Source organism: Acanthopagrus latus, chromosome 17, assembly GCF_904848185.1.
Source record: "Acanthopagrus latus isolate v.2019 chromosome 17, fAcaLat1.1, whole genome shotgun sequence".
NCBI classification, from domain to species: domain Eukaryota; kingdom Metazoa; phylum Chordata; class Actinopteri; order Spariformes; family Sparidae; genus Acanthopagrus; species Acanthopagrus latus.
In genome coordinates, this window is record NC_051055.1 from 4,293,899 (window position 1) to 4,313,667 (window position 19,769).

A 19,769-nucleotide genomic window follows, 5' to 3' on the forward strand; every position below is an offset into this window, starting at 1 on the left:
GGTGTCTGTCTAACTAATGTGTTGAAGCATTTAATCTGAGCAGAAAAAATATTGCTGGATCATATTTGTTGGCTGGTTATAAAGTACGGTGCCATCTGTAGGTCATTATAGACTTTTACTCAGATTAATTATGTTAAATTAAAGTAACATAAAAACAGCAGCATTAGATTGAGTCACATAGTCATTTGTTACAGTGCAGGGATGAACAATCACAGTTTTACTTTATTGCTTCTTATTGTTTCTGTATTTGCCCTTATATTGTGATTGTAGTCATACTTCAATGTACCTGCTGCTATGATGACCTAATTTCCCCTCAGGGATTAATAACAGTTATCTATTAGCGTATAATTTGTTTGTGCTCCTGTGTTTGTTTGTTTGCCTGTTTGAAGAATTATGTAACTCACTGGGAATGATAAAATAGTGCATTAAGTTCTTAAGCAAGGTGTATTTGCTGCAGACAAGAGCCAGCATTCTCTCCTGAACGTGGCCTAAGAAGATGTCAGAGATCTTCAAGTGGTGAATGCAGGTTTGAGGTCAGTCACGGATTTTACAAAAATTTAGTCAGCTAAAATTTATGAGACGGTCACTTCCCTCATGTTCCTGCTCCATCATCTGAGAAGAAGAAGAAGAGGAAGAAGAAGACTAAACACATTTGGCAGAGATAACTTTACTGCAAACATTCTGCTTGCCATGATTGTAATAGTCTCACATGTAGTTTACATTTACATTCAGCTTTTCAACAATTTTAATTGTTAAATTACATGAAGGTAATTTGATTAAGTTATTTGGTTAGCCGCTGCTAAATGACACACTTATTGGCTGAGTACTGTGCACAGCACATTGTTTTCCTCGCTTACTGTATTTCATGTACTTCATGTCTCCTTCACATGTAAGGAAATTACTCACATTGTTATAATCAGTGTAAACAACAAACCTGGCTATTGTTAGTACAGGTACTGTCAAGCTAGTATGTTAGCATTGGGAAATTTGTGCTGCAGTTTCTCTGACATTCTTCTGCTACTAGCTTGCAGGTCCAAGCAAGTAGGCAGTCCCTGCAGAATCCAAATGTAATTATTAGATGGGGCTTATTGAGACGTGTGACAGCCACAGGCACCAGATTGTTTTTCTTTTTGTCAGAGCATTTGATTTATTGATTGCTGTCAGAAAGTTAAAATAAAAAAAATAAAAAAATGCTTCATAATAACTTACCAAAACTAGCTTTACAGGTCAAATTTGTAAGAAAAATGATTTTGAGTTACGTTCATTCTCCAACTCGTGAAATAACTGTAAGCCAGGTTGAGAGGCACCCATCTGCAAGATGGCCGACAAGGGTTGCGCCATATATCCGATCCCAAGAAGATGTTTCTTCTTCATGTATTGAACTGCTTATTAAGTGTCCATACCGATTAGTGGATTATGAACAGAGAGTGCGAGAAATAGAGAAATAGTCTTTTAATTATCTTCCAGTGTGGTATGGTCTCTAAGATGTAATTTGAGCTATAATATATATTACAAATGCGATACATCGAAGAATTAGAGGGTCATGTGTCGTGAAGGCTGTTTATTCGCTTGACTTGATGGTCTGGACTAACATTAGCTTAGCCAAAGAAAGTACGCTAATGATTTGATTTGGCAAAGTCGTACAAGAGTACCAAAACATATTTGCACACTAGAGCACCGAGCAGTTCCCGAACTTGTATGTGTCAATTGAACTGTTGTTTTGCATAGAAGCAGACCTGAGAAATCATAATTAAAGGTGTAATGCAAGAGAGCTAGCCACCTGTCCAATCCATATTATCAGCATATAATACCAGAGTGACTGTTAACTACTGCTAACAGTAGCTGCTGTTAGCTAGGTAGCCCCGTTAGCCACAGCCCTCTTAACTGACTCTTCTTGGGCTGGGAGATCGGAGGACCAGGGGAGGGTTTTTTTTTTTCACAGCTAGCTGACTATGCTAACTTGACATAATGTCACAAACACCAGATCTATCTCAGTCACCCCCAGCTCCAACCTCAGAGGATCCCACTGCTCCAAAGGAAGAAGTAACTGGGGATGATCCATCAACCCATGTGAGGTGCCTGCACTGCCCAGTGGTTTTGTACAAGAGGAATTTGTTTTTACATCTAAATAAAACATGGCCAAGTAAAAGACACAACAGCACAATGTCACTTACAAAGTACATCTGTTGACCAAAGTAACGGCCTCTATGCTGTCAGAAAAACTTCCAGAGGATTGAGTGCTCCAGTGCATGTGCAGCGCAAGACATGGGGACAGCAACATGTGACGAGATGTGAGATGGATGTTTGTTTTTCTACTTTGGAATATTTGGCGATGGAACACAATAAAACCTTTGTCACAAAGAAGTCCACGTCAAGTTATTAATGTTGCCAGCATGATAGTGTAATGTTGTGTTTAACTATCTGACAATAGGGAAGTCTAATTATTACAGTCATGTAATAGTTGAAAATGAACACATCTCCAGACCCAAGAACTCCCCGTTATGTGGCAGTCTTGTCTGGGGCCACTGTGCTGCTCATGACGCCCCTCTCATCCCTGAAGATCCCTGGTGGGTGAGGAAACGACCAGCAAGACTGATGTCTTTTAGCTCAGCTTCTCTACTATGCTTTTGGGCAAACAATGTGTGTTGTAGTCTATACTGTGTTTAATGAAGGCATTCTCTGGTGGGCAGGCTCGGCCATATACAGGAAAGACAGGGAAAGCATGCCAGCTTCCTGCAAACATCCTGTATAATATCTGGGCAATACAGTCCTTACACTGTATTATAATAAGGGGGGTCACGATTCTCCAAATCCTTGATTCGATTACTTTTTCAAGTCTAAGGTCACGGGTCGATTCGATTCTCGATTTTCACAATCATTTTTTAAAGCACAGGTTGCTATGCCATTTTTAAGACTAGACTTTTAAGCAACATAATATCTGACCTTTGTTCACAATGTGCCACACTACATTGTCAAATTTAAAACAATTATTAACAACATAATGTAACAATAACGTATATCTTCAGTCAATTGGAAACTTAAACAAAATAACCTGCCATCTAGTTTCTGTGGAGCTTGCAAACTGTGGCTTTTTTGTCAACAATGTGAACGTTGTCAACATAACTCACTGGAATTCAAACTACTTCCACACCAGCGACTTCAGTGAAAGAGGAGGGAGGTCAAGTTCTGTCGATGGGTCTCCTGCATCTGCAGTTGCCATTGTTGTAAGAGTGGCGTAGCCTCTTTCAGGAATAGGGCGGTGCGTGAAGTGTGTGTGCGTAAGGTGCATGAGGTGTGAATGGGCGAGTGAGAGTGAGGGAGTGTTCATACCTATGGACAGTGAATGAATGGTAGATGAAGGAGAAGTGAAAGGAGTAGCAGTAGTAATGACAGCAATAAAGTGTACAATACAGGCTGCTTTTAGATGTGAATAAAGACAATAGCTCCCAGGTATTATTTCCCAACCAGCTAAACACGTGAAAGTGGTTCACCCCATCAGTACACACAAACCTCGGCCCCGTAGGAAATCATCTCCCCTGTGCTTCCTGACCACGGTCCGAGAGCTGAACAGGAATGGTGTAACACCATGCTATCATTTGGCTGGCTGAAGCTAATAGCTAATCAGCTTAGCTTGTAGCTAAGATAGAGGAGGCTGACTCTGTTTTTTTCTGCTTGGCAAGCCACCCGGATGTGACACGAGGGTGTGCCAGCATCTATGATTCCATTTTTTTATTTGAAGTTCGAGACTGTGACTTAATTTTGGTCGATTTCGATTTAAAAACAAAAACGTGACACCCTTAATCATAACCAATGATTTACAGTGCTGGCCTTATGATTTTTCAGTTCTAGTGTGAATGATATGTGTGAGCAGCCTCCTACATTCACACACACACAGTGCCTACCACCACCACCACACAAATATAATATTCACATTTGTATTCATAACGTTGATATTGAAGCTAAATCCATGAAATGTTAACATTATAACTTAGTGATTATTATACGCTTCTAACTAACTTCTGAGTAAAGTCATGGCGAGACAATTAACTAGTCAATTATACCATTACAATACACATGTAACTGCACAACATGCATAGAATTATGTTATGTGTAAACCATACAGTATATGGTGAAAACACACATGTTTTCTAAAGATTTATTTTGGTTTTACTTGGCAATTAACTTCCATTTGAGACTTCTGGTATGGATTGGATAAATGGTGGAGCCCCTCTTGGCCATCTTGACTGCAGATTGGGGGGGTGTCAGGTTGGCAGACATTTGATAGCGTCAGCTTTCGACGAGTTGGACCTTAGACTGGACCTTTAAAATAGAGGTAATTTATTAGTGATATAGCCTGATCATGCAAAATACAGAAGTCTCACGATTGTGATCGGTGGAAGTGCGTAATTTGTAGCTAAACCACCTACACCATCACCAATCCAACACCTCAACTCAACTTCCCACCTCACTACATAAGTGACACCCTATCTGTGGCACTCAGCAGTCAAACTGTACCTAAATTGGGCTTTGCTAACAATGCTAATGTTATCACTCAGGAGACTGGGCTGCAGCTTATATGGCTGCTGAGGCTAAACTCTGTTCTGACTCTGCAGCAGACAAGCTCCTTACTGGATTGGTGACTCTTGGTCAAAATATATCAAAATATTACCAAGATGGTTTTGAATTGTTGTAAGGCACAATGTTACAATTTTAGGCTTGAGTTTCTGAGTGACCAGATTTATACCAAACAAGTGTATTTCCTTTAAATGCAGTGCAAGTCACACTTCAAGCTTTCATGTACAATTCTAGTCATTTTCTATGACAACAGCAACCATATTCATCTCCTCTCTTCTATCGGGTTATGTGGATAAGCACGTTGTGCTGCAGGGCTCTGGAGACTGCAGAGCCCTGTCATCTGCATTGCACAGCATTATCAGACATGACTAATTCAGCACGTGGCCAAAAGACTCTAAATGTGTAATTAAATATTTAATAGGGCCAAAGACTATCCACCCACCTCACACCAGCAGTTCCTGTGCAGCATTTATGCAGAAAAGCACAGAGGCACTCGGGGCTTATCCCTTACCTGGAAACATTGTAGCTCTCAGGGCTTGGTCTTGTCATATTTGAGATGTGCCCCTGGTTAAGTGTCCTGTGGGATTTAATGAATGCATGTGAACTTTATACAGAGAAATGCCACTATGTGTCCCAACATGACCGATCATCCTCCGTGTACACATGTAATCTTTGTTTTTGCGTTGTTGCTTTGCCTAAACTGTTTTGTGTGAACTCTGGATGCTATCTAATCTCTGAATGCAGCCCCATGTCATGTGGCTTTGCACAGCTCAGGCTGGACAACACTGTCAGAGATATTAAACCCCAATTTGACTGTGACCTTTTTAGCTGCTTTTATCGAAAGGACTCAGGGAAAGGCGGCGTCTCTCATTGTGAGGATTGCTTCATAAGTCTGCGCAGTAGCTATTTATAAATTAGCTTTTGTCTCCGACTAAAACATGCCAAATTGTCTAAACCTTACATGAAGCAGCTAACCTTTGAAATTTGGATGCAGGAACATTCCCTGTGTTTTAAATCACACATCACACAGTGCTATTTTTAAATGGCCGACTGGTGTACAAGGCTTATTTTAAGTGATACGCTGATCCTCAGTGCCTGGATATATTCAGGCCTTGTCGAGCCCAGCGTGCTGAGTTGGGATCTGGCCCCTGTCCAGTTCGACTGTGGCTGGGGTGTTAACTGTGTGGGGGAGGCTGGGATCATCCAAGCCAGAGAAATCATCGCTGCTCACATCTCATCCCCCAGTCATGTTTCTGCTGAGAGGAGGAAAGGGACGCCAGAGATGTGAATATGTGTCATCTTATGGCGCATACATTGAATAATGTGATTGTATTAGTGTATGTGCGTGGAGATATTGTTACTGTGTGCATCTGCACCCTTGCACTGAATCGTGGCAGGCCTTTGAATAGTTACAACAACAAGGATGTGTTGGTGTTACCATTCCTTCAATGAACAAAATGTGGGGTTTCGTAAATGTGGGGTTTGTAAAGGTTAGTAATTCCATCAATATGATAGCATCAGCCAAGATGAAAGCACAAGATATTTGCCATGTTGTTATTTACAGTTTGTGTGCTAAACAGGGCTATAGGTGAAAAATTGCCCTGGAGCTGCTTCCCTCAACATTATCTGGCCTGATATGATTTTTTTTTTTTTCCTGCTGTGTTTTTTGGCCATACTTCAATAAGTATGTGTGTGTAAAGCCAAAGTGACCATAATAGGGAAAATAATTTCCAATTAATTTTCATAATATGGACGCTCTGATGGTGAGAACGCCATGTAAATATCTTAAAGAGCTTTAAGTGTTATGTCAGGGTTTTCTGTCTGGACCCAAGTACAGAGATCGAAGGCTGTAGTCAAGGTGCAGACATGCAGGCAGAGTCATCCGGGAGCAGCACAGGTGGAACTCAGGTAGTAGGAAGCCGGAGTACCCGGAGGAAAAACATGACAGGAGCTGTGGAATGTAGAATATCAATTTCTATAATATACAAGGCTGACACAATTGCTAGAGGCACTGGATATAGTCACCGTAACTGGTGGAACAATCTGGCACCAGTGTGGAGATGAGACCGGCGTTATATAGCAGGGGATGACGAGTAGAATCATTTGCAGGTGCGTCTCTCTGCTACTGCCAGCACTGCTGCCACGCCCAGAGGAACAGACGCACAGGAAAACAGGAGCAGGTGAAGGAAAAGGGAGGGGAGGACGACAGACAGGAGGAAAGCACAAAAAAAAAAAAAAAAAAAAAAACAACAACCCCAAGTGCCACAGTTGGACTGTGGCATGAAGAGTATGGAGCCAGAACAGTGACAGTGAATTTTGGCATAAAAAAAAAAAACAAAACAAAAATGCCAACCTGAGCTGAAGAATGAAACATGTTTGATATTGAAACACATATATTTGCTACTGATCAAAGTACTAGTACTGAAATTATTGTTGTTGTTGTGAGCAACAACAGCTGTAATATGTAAAAGGTTTTGTTGTGAGCAAATGATTTATTGTACTAACCGTTATCTGTTAGAGGACCTGGTTCGCAGGCAGGCACATAAGGCAAGCAGGATCAACTGGAGCTGGCATGGAGGAACTCAGAAGTGCAGGCAAGCAGGAAGCAAAGCAGAATGGCGCTGGAGCAGTGGCGTGCACTGACTTTCTGAAGGACAGGGGCAAAAATACAGCGCGTTCTTGCCACTGAAGACGGCACTTTAGCGCACATTTTGGTTCCCAAGAGGGCAGTTGATCATGTTTTAACCAGCCAAAGGTACAGTTTAGTGTGTTTTGCTAACCAAAAGGGTACTTGTGGCTCTCAAGTGGGCACTGTAACACACATTTTGGCTCCCAAGAGGGCACTTTAGCACGCGTTTTGGCTCCCAAGAGGGCACTTTAGCGCGCATTTGGCCCCCAAGAGGGCACTTTGGTGCACGTTTTTCAAAAGTTGCCGCCCCCCTTGCACATCACTGCACTGGAGATTTCTGGAGATCGAGCCAACCAATACAAGGGAAGCAGAGCATTTGCAAAAAACACAGAAACACGAAAAACTCAGCGTTTCAAGAAAATACCAAATCTCCGCACTGTGTAGTCACCGTCTGGGACGTAAAATGATGTAGCGCCAAAGTGGTGGAGAGACCAGATGGATAAAGCCGGTGGGTGACAAGTTCATCTGAGGGAAGGAGCAGTTGAGAGAGAAAGAAGGGGGGAAAGGCAGAATACAGAAAACAGAAAATGTTTCAGTTTTTTTTTGTTTGCTTGTTTGTTTTTATATTATCCCACATTTTCATTAGAAGTCATTGTTGTTCAAACCACTTGTATCACAGTGAATCTGCTTTCAGAATCAAATATATAAATACATTTAAAAAAAACAAAAAAACAATGGCTGTGATGACCTGCCCAATGATCACAATCTTATGTAAATATATTAAAGTCAGCATGAGCATTTAGATACATTTAGTTGTTGGATATACAGACAAGTTGAGCTGTCTCAACCTTTATTTCCTACCATTATTTTCTGAGATCTGAAACTGAATATATCCTTCTCTGAGAGTAGTTTTCAGTCCTGGTTTAATAAGAAATTCAAAGATAATAATCATTTGGATAACAATGATATTAGTGTTGACACCATTACATTGGCCATTCCTACTCTGTGCTATTCATCACCCCTCATGCTGGGTCTCATTGGGTGGGCTGTTTATGTCCCCGACAGCTTTGCCTTTTTGATTGTTATGGTTGCATTTTTTTTCACCAGTGTCTGCTTCCAGGCAGGATACAACTGCAACATCACTTTTGAATAGACAATTATTGTCCAGGGTGCTTTGAAGGTGTCCTGTGGTGGAGGCGAATTCACTCTCATTTCAAGGTGCCTGCTTTTTTGCACCAAGACCCTGGATTATCTGCATGGTCCTGCTTAAACTGTACTCCTATTTATCATATTGCGCACTTGCTGTGTATGTCACAGACCGTTTCTCTACACAAAACATGAAGGCTGGCATGCTCCTTATCACCTTTGATTTTAGGTCTGGAATGGATCAAGCAGTGTGGTCTACTGATAATCAGAGAATGACAGGTTTTCAACTCAGAATTGAGATCACACCTTTTTCAAGTGGAAATGTCAGAATGACTCCAAAGTCATTTTTCTCGCCTTGATTCATCATATTGATTTGTTATTGTGATGTTCAAGGTGGTTTTGAAAACTTGCAATGTTGCTTTTGCATACAAAGTAATATAGGTGCTTCTGTTTGAGGCATGAATTGAGATCAAGAGCCTAATATTGTGCAATTAATTGTGCAGTTCCAACAGATACATTGCCAGTTCCACTTGATCAGTCAACATTATCATTTTGGTATCAGAAATCTTTTTTTTTTTTTTTCACTCAGCCTGCAATGACAGGATGAGTGAAAAAAACCCTGCAGTTTTGATTGAGGGTCTTTCTCTCACAAGAACCCAATCTTTGGAAATATTTGGGGATGTGTCACAAAGAGAGACAATAACAGAGAAAAAAAGAAACAGAAATCTCACATTTTGGGCAGTTTTGGCAACAGATTTAAAAAAAAAATGTTGGTCTAACCCTAACTACATCCTTGGCTTAAAAAGACGTTGCTAAATAGATTAAATTCTGAAGCAGAATAGGGTGCTTTTCATTGCTCAAGTTCTGCAGAAGACAGCTGAAGGGAAATCCAGTAGATAGCTCACTTTCTTACATCTGATGTGGAAAGAAAAAAACATTCAGAGGTCAGAATCAACTGCAGAGATGTGGCTTTTTACTTCCCCCGGTTCTTGTCATGTGCTCAGTTTGTCAGTCAGCTGGCCCCTGGCTGTGCCCCCATTTGATATTGAAGGAGCCTCAAAACTCATGCAAGGACCATACTTCAAATGACCAGCCAGTGTATGAGATCACAACCCTGGAAACCAAACATGTGGTTGCTTGGAGGTACCGTTCACTCAGAGATAACATGCTTGTAGCACCACCCGCCTTCTACAGAACATACAAACACGCAGATAATTAATAGCTTTTGTACACACACACACACACACACTACCATCACACATATACAAAACCAAACAACACATGTGCTGTCTGGCCCGGTTAGACAAAGCTCCCCCACAGGTATAACATAGAGGAAACTGCTGATCCCAGCTGTCATATCATTCAGCGCACATTCTTATGTTTGGTTTAATACAGTAGCTGTCAAAAGCCAATTTATAAGAAAGCGAAGTATGTTATACCCAGATGTGGGTAAGGTAGCCAAAAACTGCAGTCAAGTAAAAGTGCTTTTCCTTTTCTTAAACAGTTTCTCAAGTAGAAGTGAATGTAGTCATGAAAATAACTACTGGAATAGTGAGTAACTTAAAAAAAAAAAAAAAGAAGGAAAAAAAAAGGGGAAAACACCAGCACACTTGAGGCGATGTTACTATCATGTCACAATGACAATCATCACATCCTGCACTGATGACATTTTTGTTAGGGACACATCATGATGAATTAGCAGTGAATTTGCAAATTACATGTGGTCAAATGTGTCTCAGACCAACTCAGTAGTAGTGCGAGTGATCAGATCACAATGTGACTGTGGCCTTTCTGATGCTACTGTGGGTTTTCTCGGCAAGCATCACACTCGCAATTCTGGATTTCAACCCGTCTTTATTTAGCTCAGACCACTCGCTACAAAGTAAAGGGAAATAAATGGACCAATCACGGCTCGTGCATCTCGTCTGCAGCTTCCTCCAGCTCCCCTCTGGTGCATCTCCCCCTAATCACTCACCTGTTGCTCTCCTGGGACCTGTTGTCTCTCCTTCAGCTGCACCTCGACCACACTCACCTCCATAGTGACTTGGTAGTTGTGTGCACCATGCTGTCTACTTGTGTTTAGTTGTTAGCCTTGATTAGCACAAAGACTAAAGGTATAAAACTTGTAGCCTAGCTAACAGTAGCTAAATATATGTGTATAATAAAGATACTGCTTGTGACACCTCCAAGATTCCTGAAACACATACAGTACCTTCTCAGGTACTGTTTCAAGATGTTCAGCACACACACACACTCGTTGTACAAACATGTTTCTACAACCTTGGCAGTAAAGAAATGGCTCCGGGGTATTTCTATGTTTTTACGACCAGTGTTTCATTGTGTAAATTGGTAAGAAACCTTTCCTTCATCAGTTCTAGTCAGTGCGTGCAAAGAGAGGCCATCCAGAACTGTCACAGTTCAGGTAAGCAGAGTAAGGATCATAATAAGACACACTTAGACAAGACTTGGCAGGAAGTTAACTGTAGTCAAATCCAAGCTTACAGGCAGCTACGTGAGGGCAGTACAAATGGTGAATAGAACCAGAGGAGCAGGCAGAACGCCAATACACAGGTGCAGATCCTAGGCAGGAATCAGGCACTAATGTTCAGACACAGCGGCGGGGGGTTAATTAGCAGTGGAAACAGGTAAGGCTGGCATGGCAACTGAGAAAGAAGAGACCAGTTGCCTTCTATCCCCAGGAGCAGAGATGATAAAAGATATTAAAGCAAAAAGACAAAATAGTGTAATAACATCAACAGCAGAGAGCTGGTAATGATCATTTGGGAGCTCACACATCCACTTCACTTGCAGAGGGTGTTGCATCAAAGCTTCCTCCTTAGGCTCATCTGCACCTGTTCTCTGGCTGGTCCAGGTGTGATCAGCTCACAGTGTGGTGCAGTTGTGAGGCCTTTCCCTTCCTTTGTTGAACCCTTTTCCTGGTGTGTCACCATCTTCTGTCATGGCTGTGATCATAAACATTCTGGATGTTCATCTTCTGGACTGGCTCGTAAAAGGTCAATGATGAAGCTACACTTGACCTATACACTCTTGACTTATGATTTCTTCTCCTTATCCTATGAAGACATTAGATCAGATACTTCCAAATCAATTTATATGCTATTTGGTTGAAAAGCACCTCATTCTGGGGTACCAAAAACAAAAGACTTTTATCATATGATGGTCCACGTAATATTCATTTTTAATTTGCATTCCCGAAAATGAACTAAGTTGATGTTATGGGAAATGTAGAAAATAGAGGCTTTTTGTATTTTTTTTTCTAAACTATTTACATCTTCATGACTTCCAAGACATTATAGTGGCTACTTGAGGCTGGCTTGAAAAGAAATAGATAATGTTTAATGCAAATATAGGACAAATATTATGTCTTGCAGTGTGGTTAATTATAGTAACATCAGGGAGTGCAGGGGCACACGTTGGTGTTTTGGATTAATAGTCAACCATGTTAGCATAAAGTTTTTTTTTGTTTTTTTTTTGTCATTCTACAACACCACCGTTGGCAAACAGATATGCAAAGACCTAAATGTATATACCTTCACTGTACCTACTCACCTTAACTGTTCTCAACAAATTATAATCCAAGTAAGCCTTAAGCCGTACGCCATAGTTCACTCTGTGGTCATGAAAGCACCTGATTCAGGTGTAGTAGCCCTTTTAATCACTAAAGAAACACCATGGACACTTCATTTCAGATCTGAAAAAAGATAAGGCTTTGACTGATCATCAAGTGTTCTGTTATACTAAGAGAACAACACTGATGGTTTGCAGAGCAACTTTTATATATTTAACTGTAATAACATAAAAGTAAAAAAAAACAACTGTTTTTTTAAGTAAACAAACTATTGCTAACCATACCACCACATGTTCCCATGACCCAATTCCCTCCCCCTTTCTCCAAAACATCTCTCACAACATCCTGCCATTCCTCACCACCCTGTTTAACTCCTCCCTCACTTCAGGTCTTATTCTAGCCCCTTTCAATACAGCTACAGTAAAACCACTCCCAAAGAACCAACCCTAGACCCAGCTGACATCTGAAACTACAGACCTGTATCTCTTCTTTCATTCCTCTCTAAATCATTGAATGCACAGCCTACTACCAACAGTCCTCTATCTTTCACAAAACAACCTCCTTTACCATAATCAGTCAGGTTTCAGGACTGCTCACTCCACTGAGACAGCTCTCCTCGTGGTGACTGAGTCAATCAGTCTCATCCTGCTCATCAGTCCTCATTATCCTCGACTTATTCTCTTCATTTGTCAAAGTCAACCACCAAATCCTCCTCTCCACTCTGGCTGTTCCTTACAGCTTAGTATTAGGACCGCTTTTGATTTCACTATATACTAGATCACTTCTCTTACTACCGTTATGCAGATGACACCCAACTGTTAATTTCTTATTCCCCATCCTCCTCCAACACTCAAGTTGCAACGCATCTCAGAATGTTTGGCAGACATCTCCACTTGGACAGTTGCACATAACCTCAAACTGAACCTTAGTAAAACCCTACATAGCATAAATCCCTCCCAACTGAGAGCATTGCTATCTGCTGCATTTTGTCTTTTGAAGTATCAAAGTTATATATAGTTCTAGACAGCTGGAAACAAAGTAGGACAATTCAGCTATGGTACTTCTTATATTGATGGGCTGGTGAAGGTGAAAAAGGACTGTTCATATATAATTTTGGTATGAGCTCTCAAGTTTTTGGAGATATTGTTGAGATGTCTGACTTCAGTACAATGAAACAAGAAGGCACTGGGCTTGTGGTGTTTAAAGCTCCAACAAACTTGATACCAGTGTCCCAAATTTTGACTACTCAATGGACAAGAGACTCATGCTTGTGTCAGTGTGAATTGAAAACTTTAATGGTGTCCTTCCCTGACTCTTGTCTTTGACTGAGTATGCTCTATCAGGCTTACAGTATCCTTATCCACAAGTCACAAGGCTTACTAATGGTTTGATGAGCACATAAAGAATGTTAATCTGCCTGCACTATCAACAGATCTCAACCCAGTTTAATACTTATGGGAGATTTTAGAGGAAACACTGTCCATCATTATCCTGCAAACACCACATAGGGGATTATGTTCAAATATTGTTCATCCCTCCATTACAGTTCCACACATAGAGTCTGTCAAGCTATTCAGGAGGGTTTTGGTCATAGATGCAAATTGGTTACCACATCGGGAGACTAGTTACGTCATCTGGTGAGGAGTAATAGAAGGTTGCAAAGCAGTAAGCTTTGCAGTGCGTTAAATCTGTGTCCATCAATGACATCCAACATCCACATCCAAGGTTTCAACTGCTGAGTGGTTTCATGCATCACTTGCATCACCTAGTGGGCAAGGTTGTCTGTTCGTGTTAGTTCAACGGTAATGTACAATAAACAAGTATGCATGATTCAATCTGAAGCTGTGACACCTCTGCAGCCAACAGCAGTGCCCTATGCTCAACTGAGTCTCCACCCACTCCACAATCCACCAGCACCACCCTGAACAACCTCTCCTCCTCTTTCCATCTCGAGAATGGAGACTCAAGTCTGTGTATCAACCCACCTTCAGTTGCAATAACCTTGCTCTGTTCAGTAAATTACCTTGAACTCTATTGCCTGCCTTGTGTCCACTTCTGGGTCTGACAACCTATCACAAACTGTAAGAGAATCATCTGGCCAGCTATGAGTCCAGCATATCCAGAATCCCTCTACTTGGCTGTAAATGCTGAAGTGATACTTGTGGGAAAACATGAGCTCTATCAGGTCCTACAACCTGCCACCAACTGCAACCGTTGGAGCTGGTTTGAGCTGACCTCCCATGCATGGCCAGTGATGATTTTTTTTCAAAGTAGTTGTTTTGTGAAACCATGATTGTTCTTTATACCTAACCAAGTTGTTCTGCTGCATTCATTGGAAGTGTAACTATATATTCTATTACATGGATTGGCGTACCAGGCAGGACAACTGCACCTGTTTAAAAATGTATAAGATTTTTGTTAAAAGGACACATAAAACAGTAACTTGCAGCAGGAATGCAAATGATGGCAACCTGTTCTGAATAAGTCTGATTTGGTTACAGTTATTTTCATAATTAAATATCTGGTTAATAAGATGTTAAAAGAATTGACCTAATTTCCTAAAGCCAAACCAGCAATCCAAATCCTCACACTTAGCATGCTGGAAATGATGCATTTTTGGTGATTCAAACAACCAACTGATTATTAATAGAGCTGAGATGATTTTTCTGTCCATTGACTAAATGATCAGTTGGTTAATTTAGTTAATTTTTAAATGTCTTGAGTCTTTATTGACATCTTTGAATACACTGTATATGCTTCACTTTGTCAATTGTTCTGACAGCTTCTTAAGTACCAAAATAAATTTAGCTCTATTTTGTTAATTTTATTTGGTTGGTGGTAGTTATCTCATCTACTAATTTTGCTGTGACTGATTGATTAACCTAACAGTATGTGATGATGTGACAGCCTGCACGGGGTGTAGGCTTCATATATAAATTCATGTTTCAGGCATGTCCAACATAAAGAGAAGATGCCTTGAGCATAGGCATCTTTTTTTTCTTTTTTTTTAATGGTGCCTTATAACCACATAAAGACACTTTATGCAGGCATCCCATTGAGTTTGTAATCCATCTGTTGGCTGCAGTCTTACCACTGTAAATGATCTTGCTTCTGCTGCAATGTTCACAATATCAGTCTGAATTAGGAAGCCTGTGCTTTGGACGTGTTGGACTATTGTGTCACTGGGGCCTGTTCATGGGCACAAACATAAAGCTAAGTGCAGGAAGTGCATTAGTAAGATCCTTGTGACTGAATAAAACATTGTGTAATCAATACTTTTTAATATGTACTGATACCAAATGAGTATTGAGTTGTATATTGAGCTATGGATTATTGTGCTATTGATCTGGACAGCTGTAACCCTCTCCTCTCCTGTGGAAAAAAAAAAAAAAAAACATGTTTTGAATTCTCTAATCAGTGTATGGAAGGGGACATATCAGGATGTGAGAGAAGGGAAGATTCCCCTTTACCTTTTGTGTAAAGGTCAGAAAGTCACATGATGTGCAATTCAAATAAAACAACACAGGGTCACTGCCTTGGGAAAGGCAATATCAAAACAAACATCAGGGGTCATTGTTTTAGGAAGGAGTAATTACCAGCGGCCGTAAAGTATGTAACCACCGTTTTTAAGTCAGAAATATTTGAAAGACTAGAGAGTACTCTTCGGGTCTTCTCTCCATGCTGCGTGTATTAAAGAGATCTGATTCATCACACTGAAAATTCTTTGGAGAACTAGCAATGCTCTACCTCAACAATGAGAATTTCCCTTACACTCTCTCAGGTCTTTAAGCTCACTGCTTGTTTCTGATCCACCGTGTTCTGAAGTGTTTTTCTTCCTCCTTCTGTTCACATCCTCTCCCATCATTTTTAAGCACTCCCACTAATCTGCAGGATTAAGTTATTCTGCATCTACCTGTATTCTTTGATTATTACTGAAAGCCTGGGTGCTGAATACTGGCTGGGATTATCTCCCCGAGGAGTGTTTGATGTTCCCCTCTTAATGAGGCTGGCAGCAGAAAGGCGGCGCACTTAAAACCTTTTCCTTTTATGTCGATGTAATGTTGCAGCCATCTTAAAAGCAGTTATTACAGAGCCATCGCATTCATTCAGGCATGTCCACTCCTGCATCAATTTAGGGTCACACTGGGGTCAAATGGTGTTTATGCTCAGCAGCATTGCTAATAGTTTTGGTAGCTTAAGGCAGTGCTGAATATCAGAGAGGCCGTTTGAATTGCAACATTAAGTCAATGCAGGATCACACATACACACACACACACACACACACACACACACACACACACACACTGCCCGAGAACATACTGGAAATGATTAGTATCGTGGATGATACATGGAGCTTAGCTTTACTGACTGATAAGAATATGTGTGTGTGGTGTATGACTAAAAGGCTTAAATTGTCATATCAAGTGACCCAAAAACTATACAACTTGTACATATTTTATCACTGTGCGGAGACATGGAGAGTCTTTTTGGTTTACAGTGCAATCAGGAACCAAGTGCCAAACCTGGCACAAACGTGTGCCTGTCGGTCTCTTCACATTTTTAAAGGGTCCTTAGTCATTTTCTGTTTTGTTCAGGTTTTCTGTGGACCTAAATGCAGATATCGGAGACAGATATCAAAGATTTTACAATGGAAGTGTCGGGTGATAACGTGAGTGAGGTGACCAGGCTAGCAGGTAGACAGGCAGGCAGGCAGGTGGTGTAGACCAGAGCCAGCGGGGTGGAACTCCAAACTCAGCGGGCTGACAAAGGGCTGTCATATTTGCATCACTGCGCAGCTGTCCAAGAGTTCATTCATGTTTCTCACTGTTAACACCCACAATCTTGCAATCATCCAATCACAGTTCCCCACGCAAAGAACCCATGTCTATTAGTGTGTCTCAGAGCCGCCAGGTTGTTGGTCAGTGGAGCATCACCTCGGCATCAAATTGTGCTGAAAAGTCTGTGTTACTGTTGCCAAAGTGTCTCTGGAGTCAGGAGGAGGAACTACCCGGTGGATATGTATGCTCCCAGTCGGAGTTTTTCCAGGAATTACCCAGTGGATGTTTTTGTACCAGTTGGAGTTTTTCCAGGAGTTGCCAGTCCTAGCGGAGCTAAGACCTACGCTGCAGACCTGACTGACCACTGACCACTGACTGACTGATCCACGGTACTGTGACTACCCGGTGTATATGAGTACCCACTGTATATATATTGGAAACTATCCCTGAACTGTGAACACAGACACTGCTATGTCAGTTTTGATTTCCTGGTTTGATGGTGGGGATCTGCGGTTAAACTCCGAGCGGAGTTTTGAGTTGCCTTTCTTTTTTGGTTGTGAACTGTATTGAACTGTTTGTGGATTGTGAGAAAGCCTGATTCTGTGTCAAGTGGATTGAACTCTAAAACTGTGGGACAATCTTTCACACAAAGTTGAAGAATACAATTATTGCAAACTAAATTGAACTGTGGTCTGTTTGTTTTTTGTGACAGTGCTGGTTTTTGGTGACATATTTCATTTGCTGCTACGTGCTGTTTGTTTTATTGTTTTGTATGGTTTAACAGAGCTTTTTTTCTTTCTAGGTTATTATTATTATTTATCAGACATACCTCTGACTGGCACCCCACTTACTTTAAATGCGTCAAACCCGCTACAAGGTTTCAGTAAAGGCACATGACAGGAGGGATGCACTTGTGTGCGCAGTGATTCTGGGAATTTGAGGCGAGCTACCACTGCCACCACCTCAATGGGGCCGATACACCTGGGAGCCAGTTTACAGGAGTTTGTCTGAAGGGGAAGATCCTTGGAGGAAAGCCAAACTCTCTGACCTGAGGTGTAGGCAAGAACTGGTCTGCATTGCCTGTAAACCAGGCGCTGGTTCCGTGCAGTGGTGCGTATGAGAGTTGAGTGTGCTGCACCACCTTGATGGACTGCTAGATGTCCCACCTGGCTGCAGCAACCACACACCAGGAGTGTTTGATGGGCCCGTCCACGCCTTCCTCATCAGAGATGGAGAACTGACGAGAGAAGGCATCGGGCTTGGTGTTCTTGGATCCTGATTGTAGATGGTGTAGTGGAAACGTCCCAGGAACAGCCCCCAGCTAGCCTGGCAGGAATTCAGTTGCTTGGCTGAGCACAGGTATCTGAGATTTTGGTGATTGGTCCAAACGTGCAAGGGGTGAACTGCTAACTGCTTCCTCCAGCCAGTGTCTCCATTCTTGGATACATATGGCTAACAATTCCTGATTACCCACATTATAATTTATGTCACTGGGGAGAGACGCAGAGAGAAAAAGGCACAGGGATGCAGCTTTTGATCTGAGGAGGTTTGCTGTGCAAATACTGTTCCAACTCTGGTGACCGAGGCATCCACCTCCACCAGCAACTGGAAGTTGGTGTCTAGATGAGCAATTACTGGGGATGTGGAAAACAGTTCTGTTAATCGGGCAAATGCTTCCTCCTCTTCAGGTGTCCAAAGTAAAGGGAGCTTGGTGAAGGTGAGCTTAGAGAGCGGAACAGCCATCCAGCTGTAGTCATGAATAAAACGGCAATGAAAGTTTGCAAATCCCAACAAGTATGACTTTCTGGGACCGGCCAGTCGGTCACTGCATACATTTTTGATCGATCTGTTCTCAGTTGCCCCTGTTCTATGACGAACCCCAGGAAATCCACTGAGGTCAAGTGGAAAAGACATTTCTCAGCCTTAATAAACAGTTTGTTCTCTAATAGTCTTCGTTGCACTATCCGCACACACTGAATGTGTTCCTCAAGGGTCCGGAAAAGATGGGTATATCATGTAAATAAATGTCATTCACAAGGGCTTGGAAAAGAGCTGGGGCGTTGGTGAGAGCAAACAGCATGACGAGATACTCAAAGTGGCCCAGGGGTGTATTGAAAGCCATCTTCCACTCGTCTTTCTCATGTATGTGAACCAAATGGTATGCTTTATGCAGGTGCAATTTAGGGAAGATGGTGGCTTGGTGCAGGGGGGCAAAGACTGAGTCGATGAGCGGTAACAATAATTCTTCTTGATGGTGATGTTGTTTAATCCAGTGTTGTCTATGCAGGGCCACAGTGATCCATCCTTTTATTTCCCACAAAGAAAAACCCCATGATGATGGACGAATCAGACCGGCAGCAAAAGAGTCCTGGATGTAGAACTCCATGGCATCCCGGTCTGGATGAGGGAGCTTGCAGGGATGGCTTGTTCGGGAAGGAGGCACCAGGAAGCAGGTCTATAGCAAAGTCATAAGGTCATTGGGGTGGTAATGAAAGTGCGTGGTCTTTATTGAACATGTCACCTAAGTCATGGTAGGGTGAAGGGACAGCGGTGAGGTCAGTAGGTGTCAGGACAGTAGGAGTCACATTAACACAGGAGGGGGCAGCAGAGTTGAGGCAATGAGAGTGACAGTTAACACTCCAGCCTCAAACCTTAGAAGATAACCTGACAATCCGGGGGTTACGCAATTTTAGCCGGGGAAGACCAAGAACTATAGGTGATTAGGGTGAAGCGATACTGAAAAGGTGAATCTTCTCACTGTTATTACCAGACAGCAGAGAGTCAAAGGGGCAGTATGGTGAGTGATGTGAGCTAAAAGTCTGCCATCAAGAGCAAAAACTTTCGGTGCAGAGAGGGTGAGTGTAGGAATGTGGCCTTGAATTACTGTGTCAGTATCAATGAAGTTGTTGTCAGATCCTGTGTCAATAAGCACATGCACAGGGAGAGTCTGTAGGGACCAAGAGATGGTGCCCTGAAGCTGGATCCGAGACGAGGAAGTAGTAGACGCGGTGGTTCAGTTCATCAGTAACCCTAACCCTAACCGTAACCCTGC

The 19,769-nt window shown here is 41.9% G+C and overlaps 1 long non-coding RNA gene across 2 annotated transcripts; it reads right to left on the reverse strand.

Moving 5' to 3' along the window:
- Positions 1-4,140: 4,140 nt before the first annotated feature.
- Positions 4,141-7,196, reverse strand: LOC119006793. 2 transcript variants are annotated; one of them, XR_005070895.1, is made up of 4 exons: positions 7,081-7,196; positions 6,601-6,709; positions 5,087-5,152; positions 4,141-4,320 (listed from the first exon to the last, which is right to left on the reverse strand). It is a non-coding gene; the product is annotated as an uncharacterized LOC119006793 (long non-coding RNA). The 2 variants fall into 2 exon arrangements; XR_005070896.1 differs by lacking the exon at positions 6,601-6,709 and having other exon boundaries at positions 7,081-7,177.
- Positions 7,197-19,769: the final 12,573 nt, after the last annotated feature.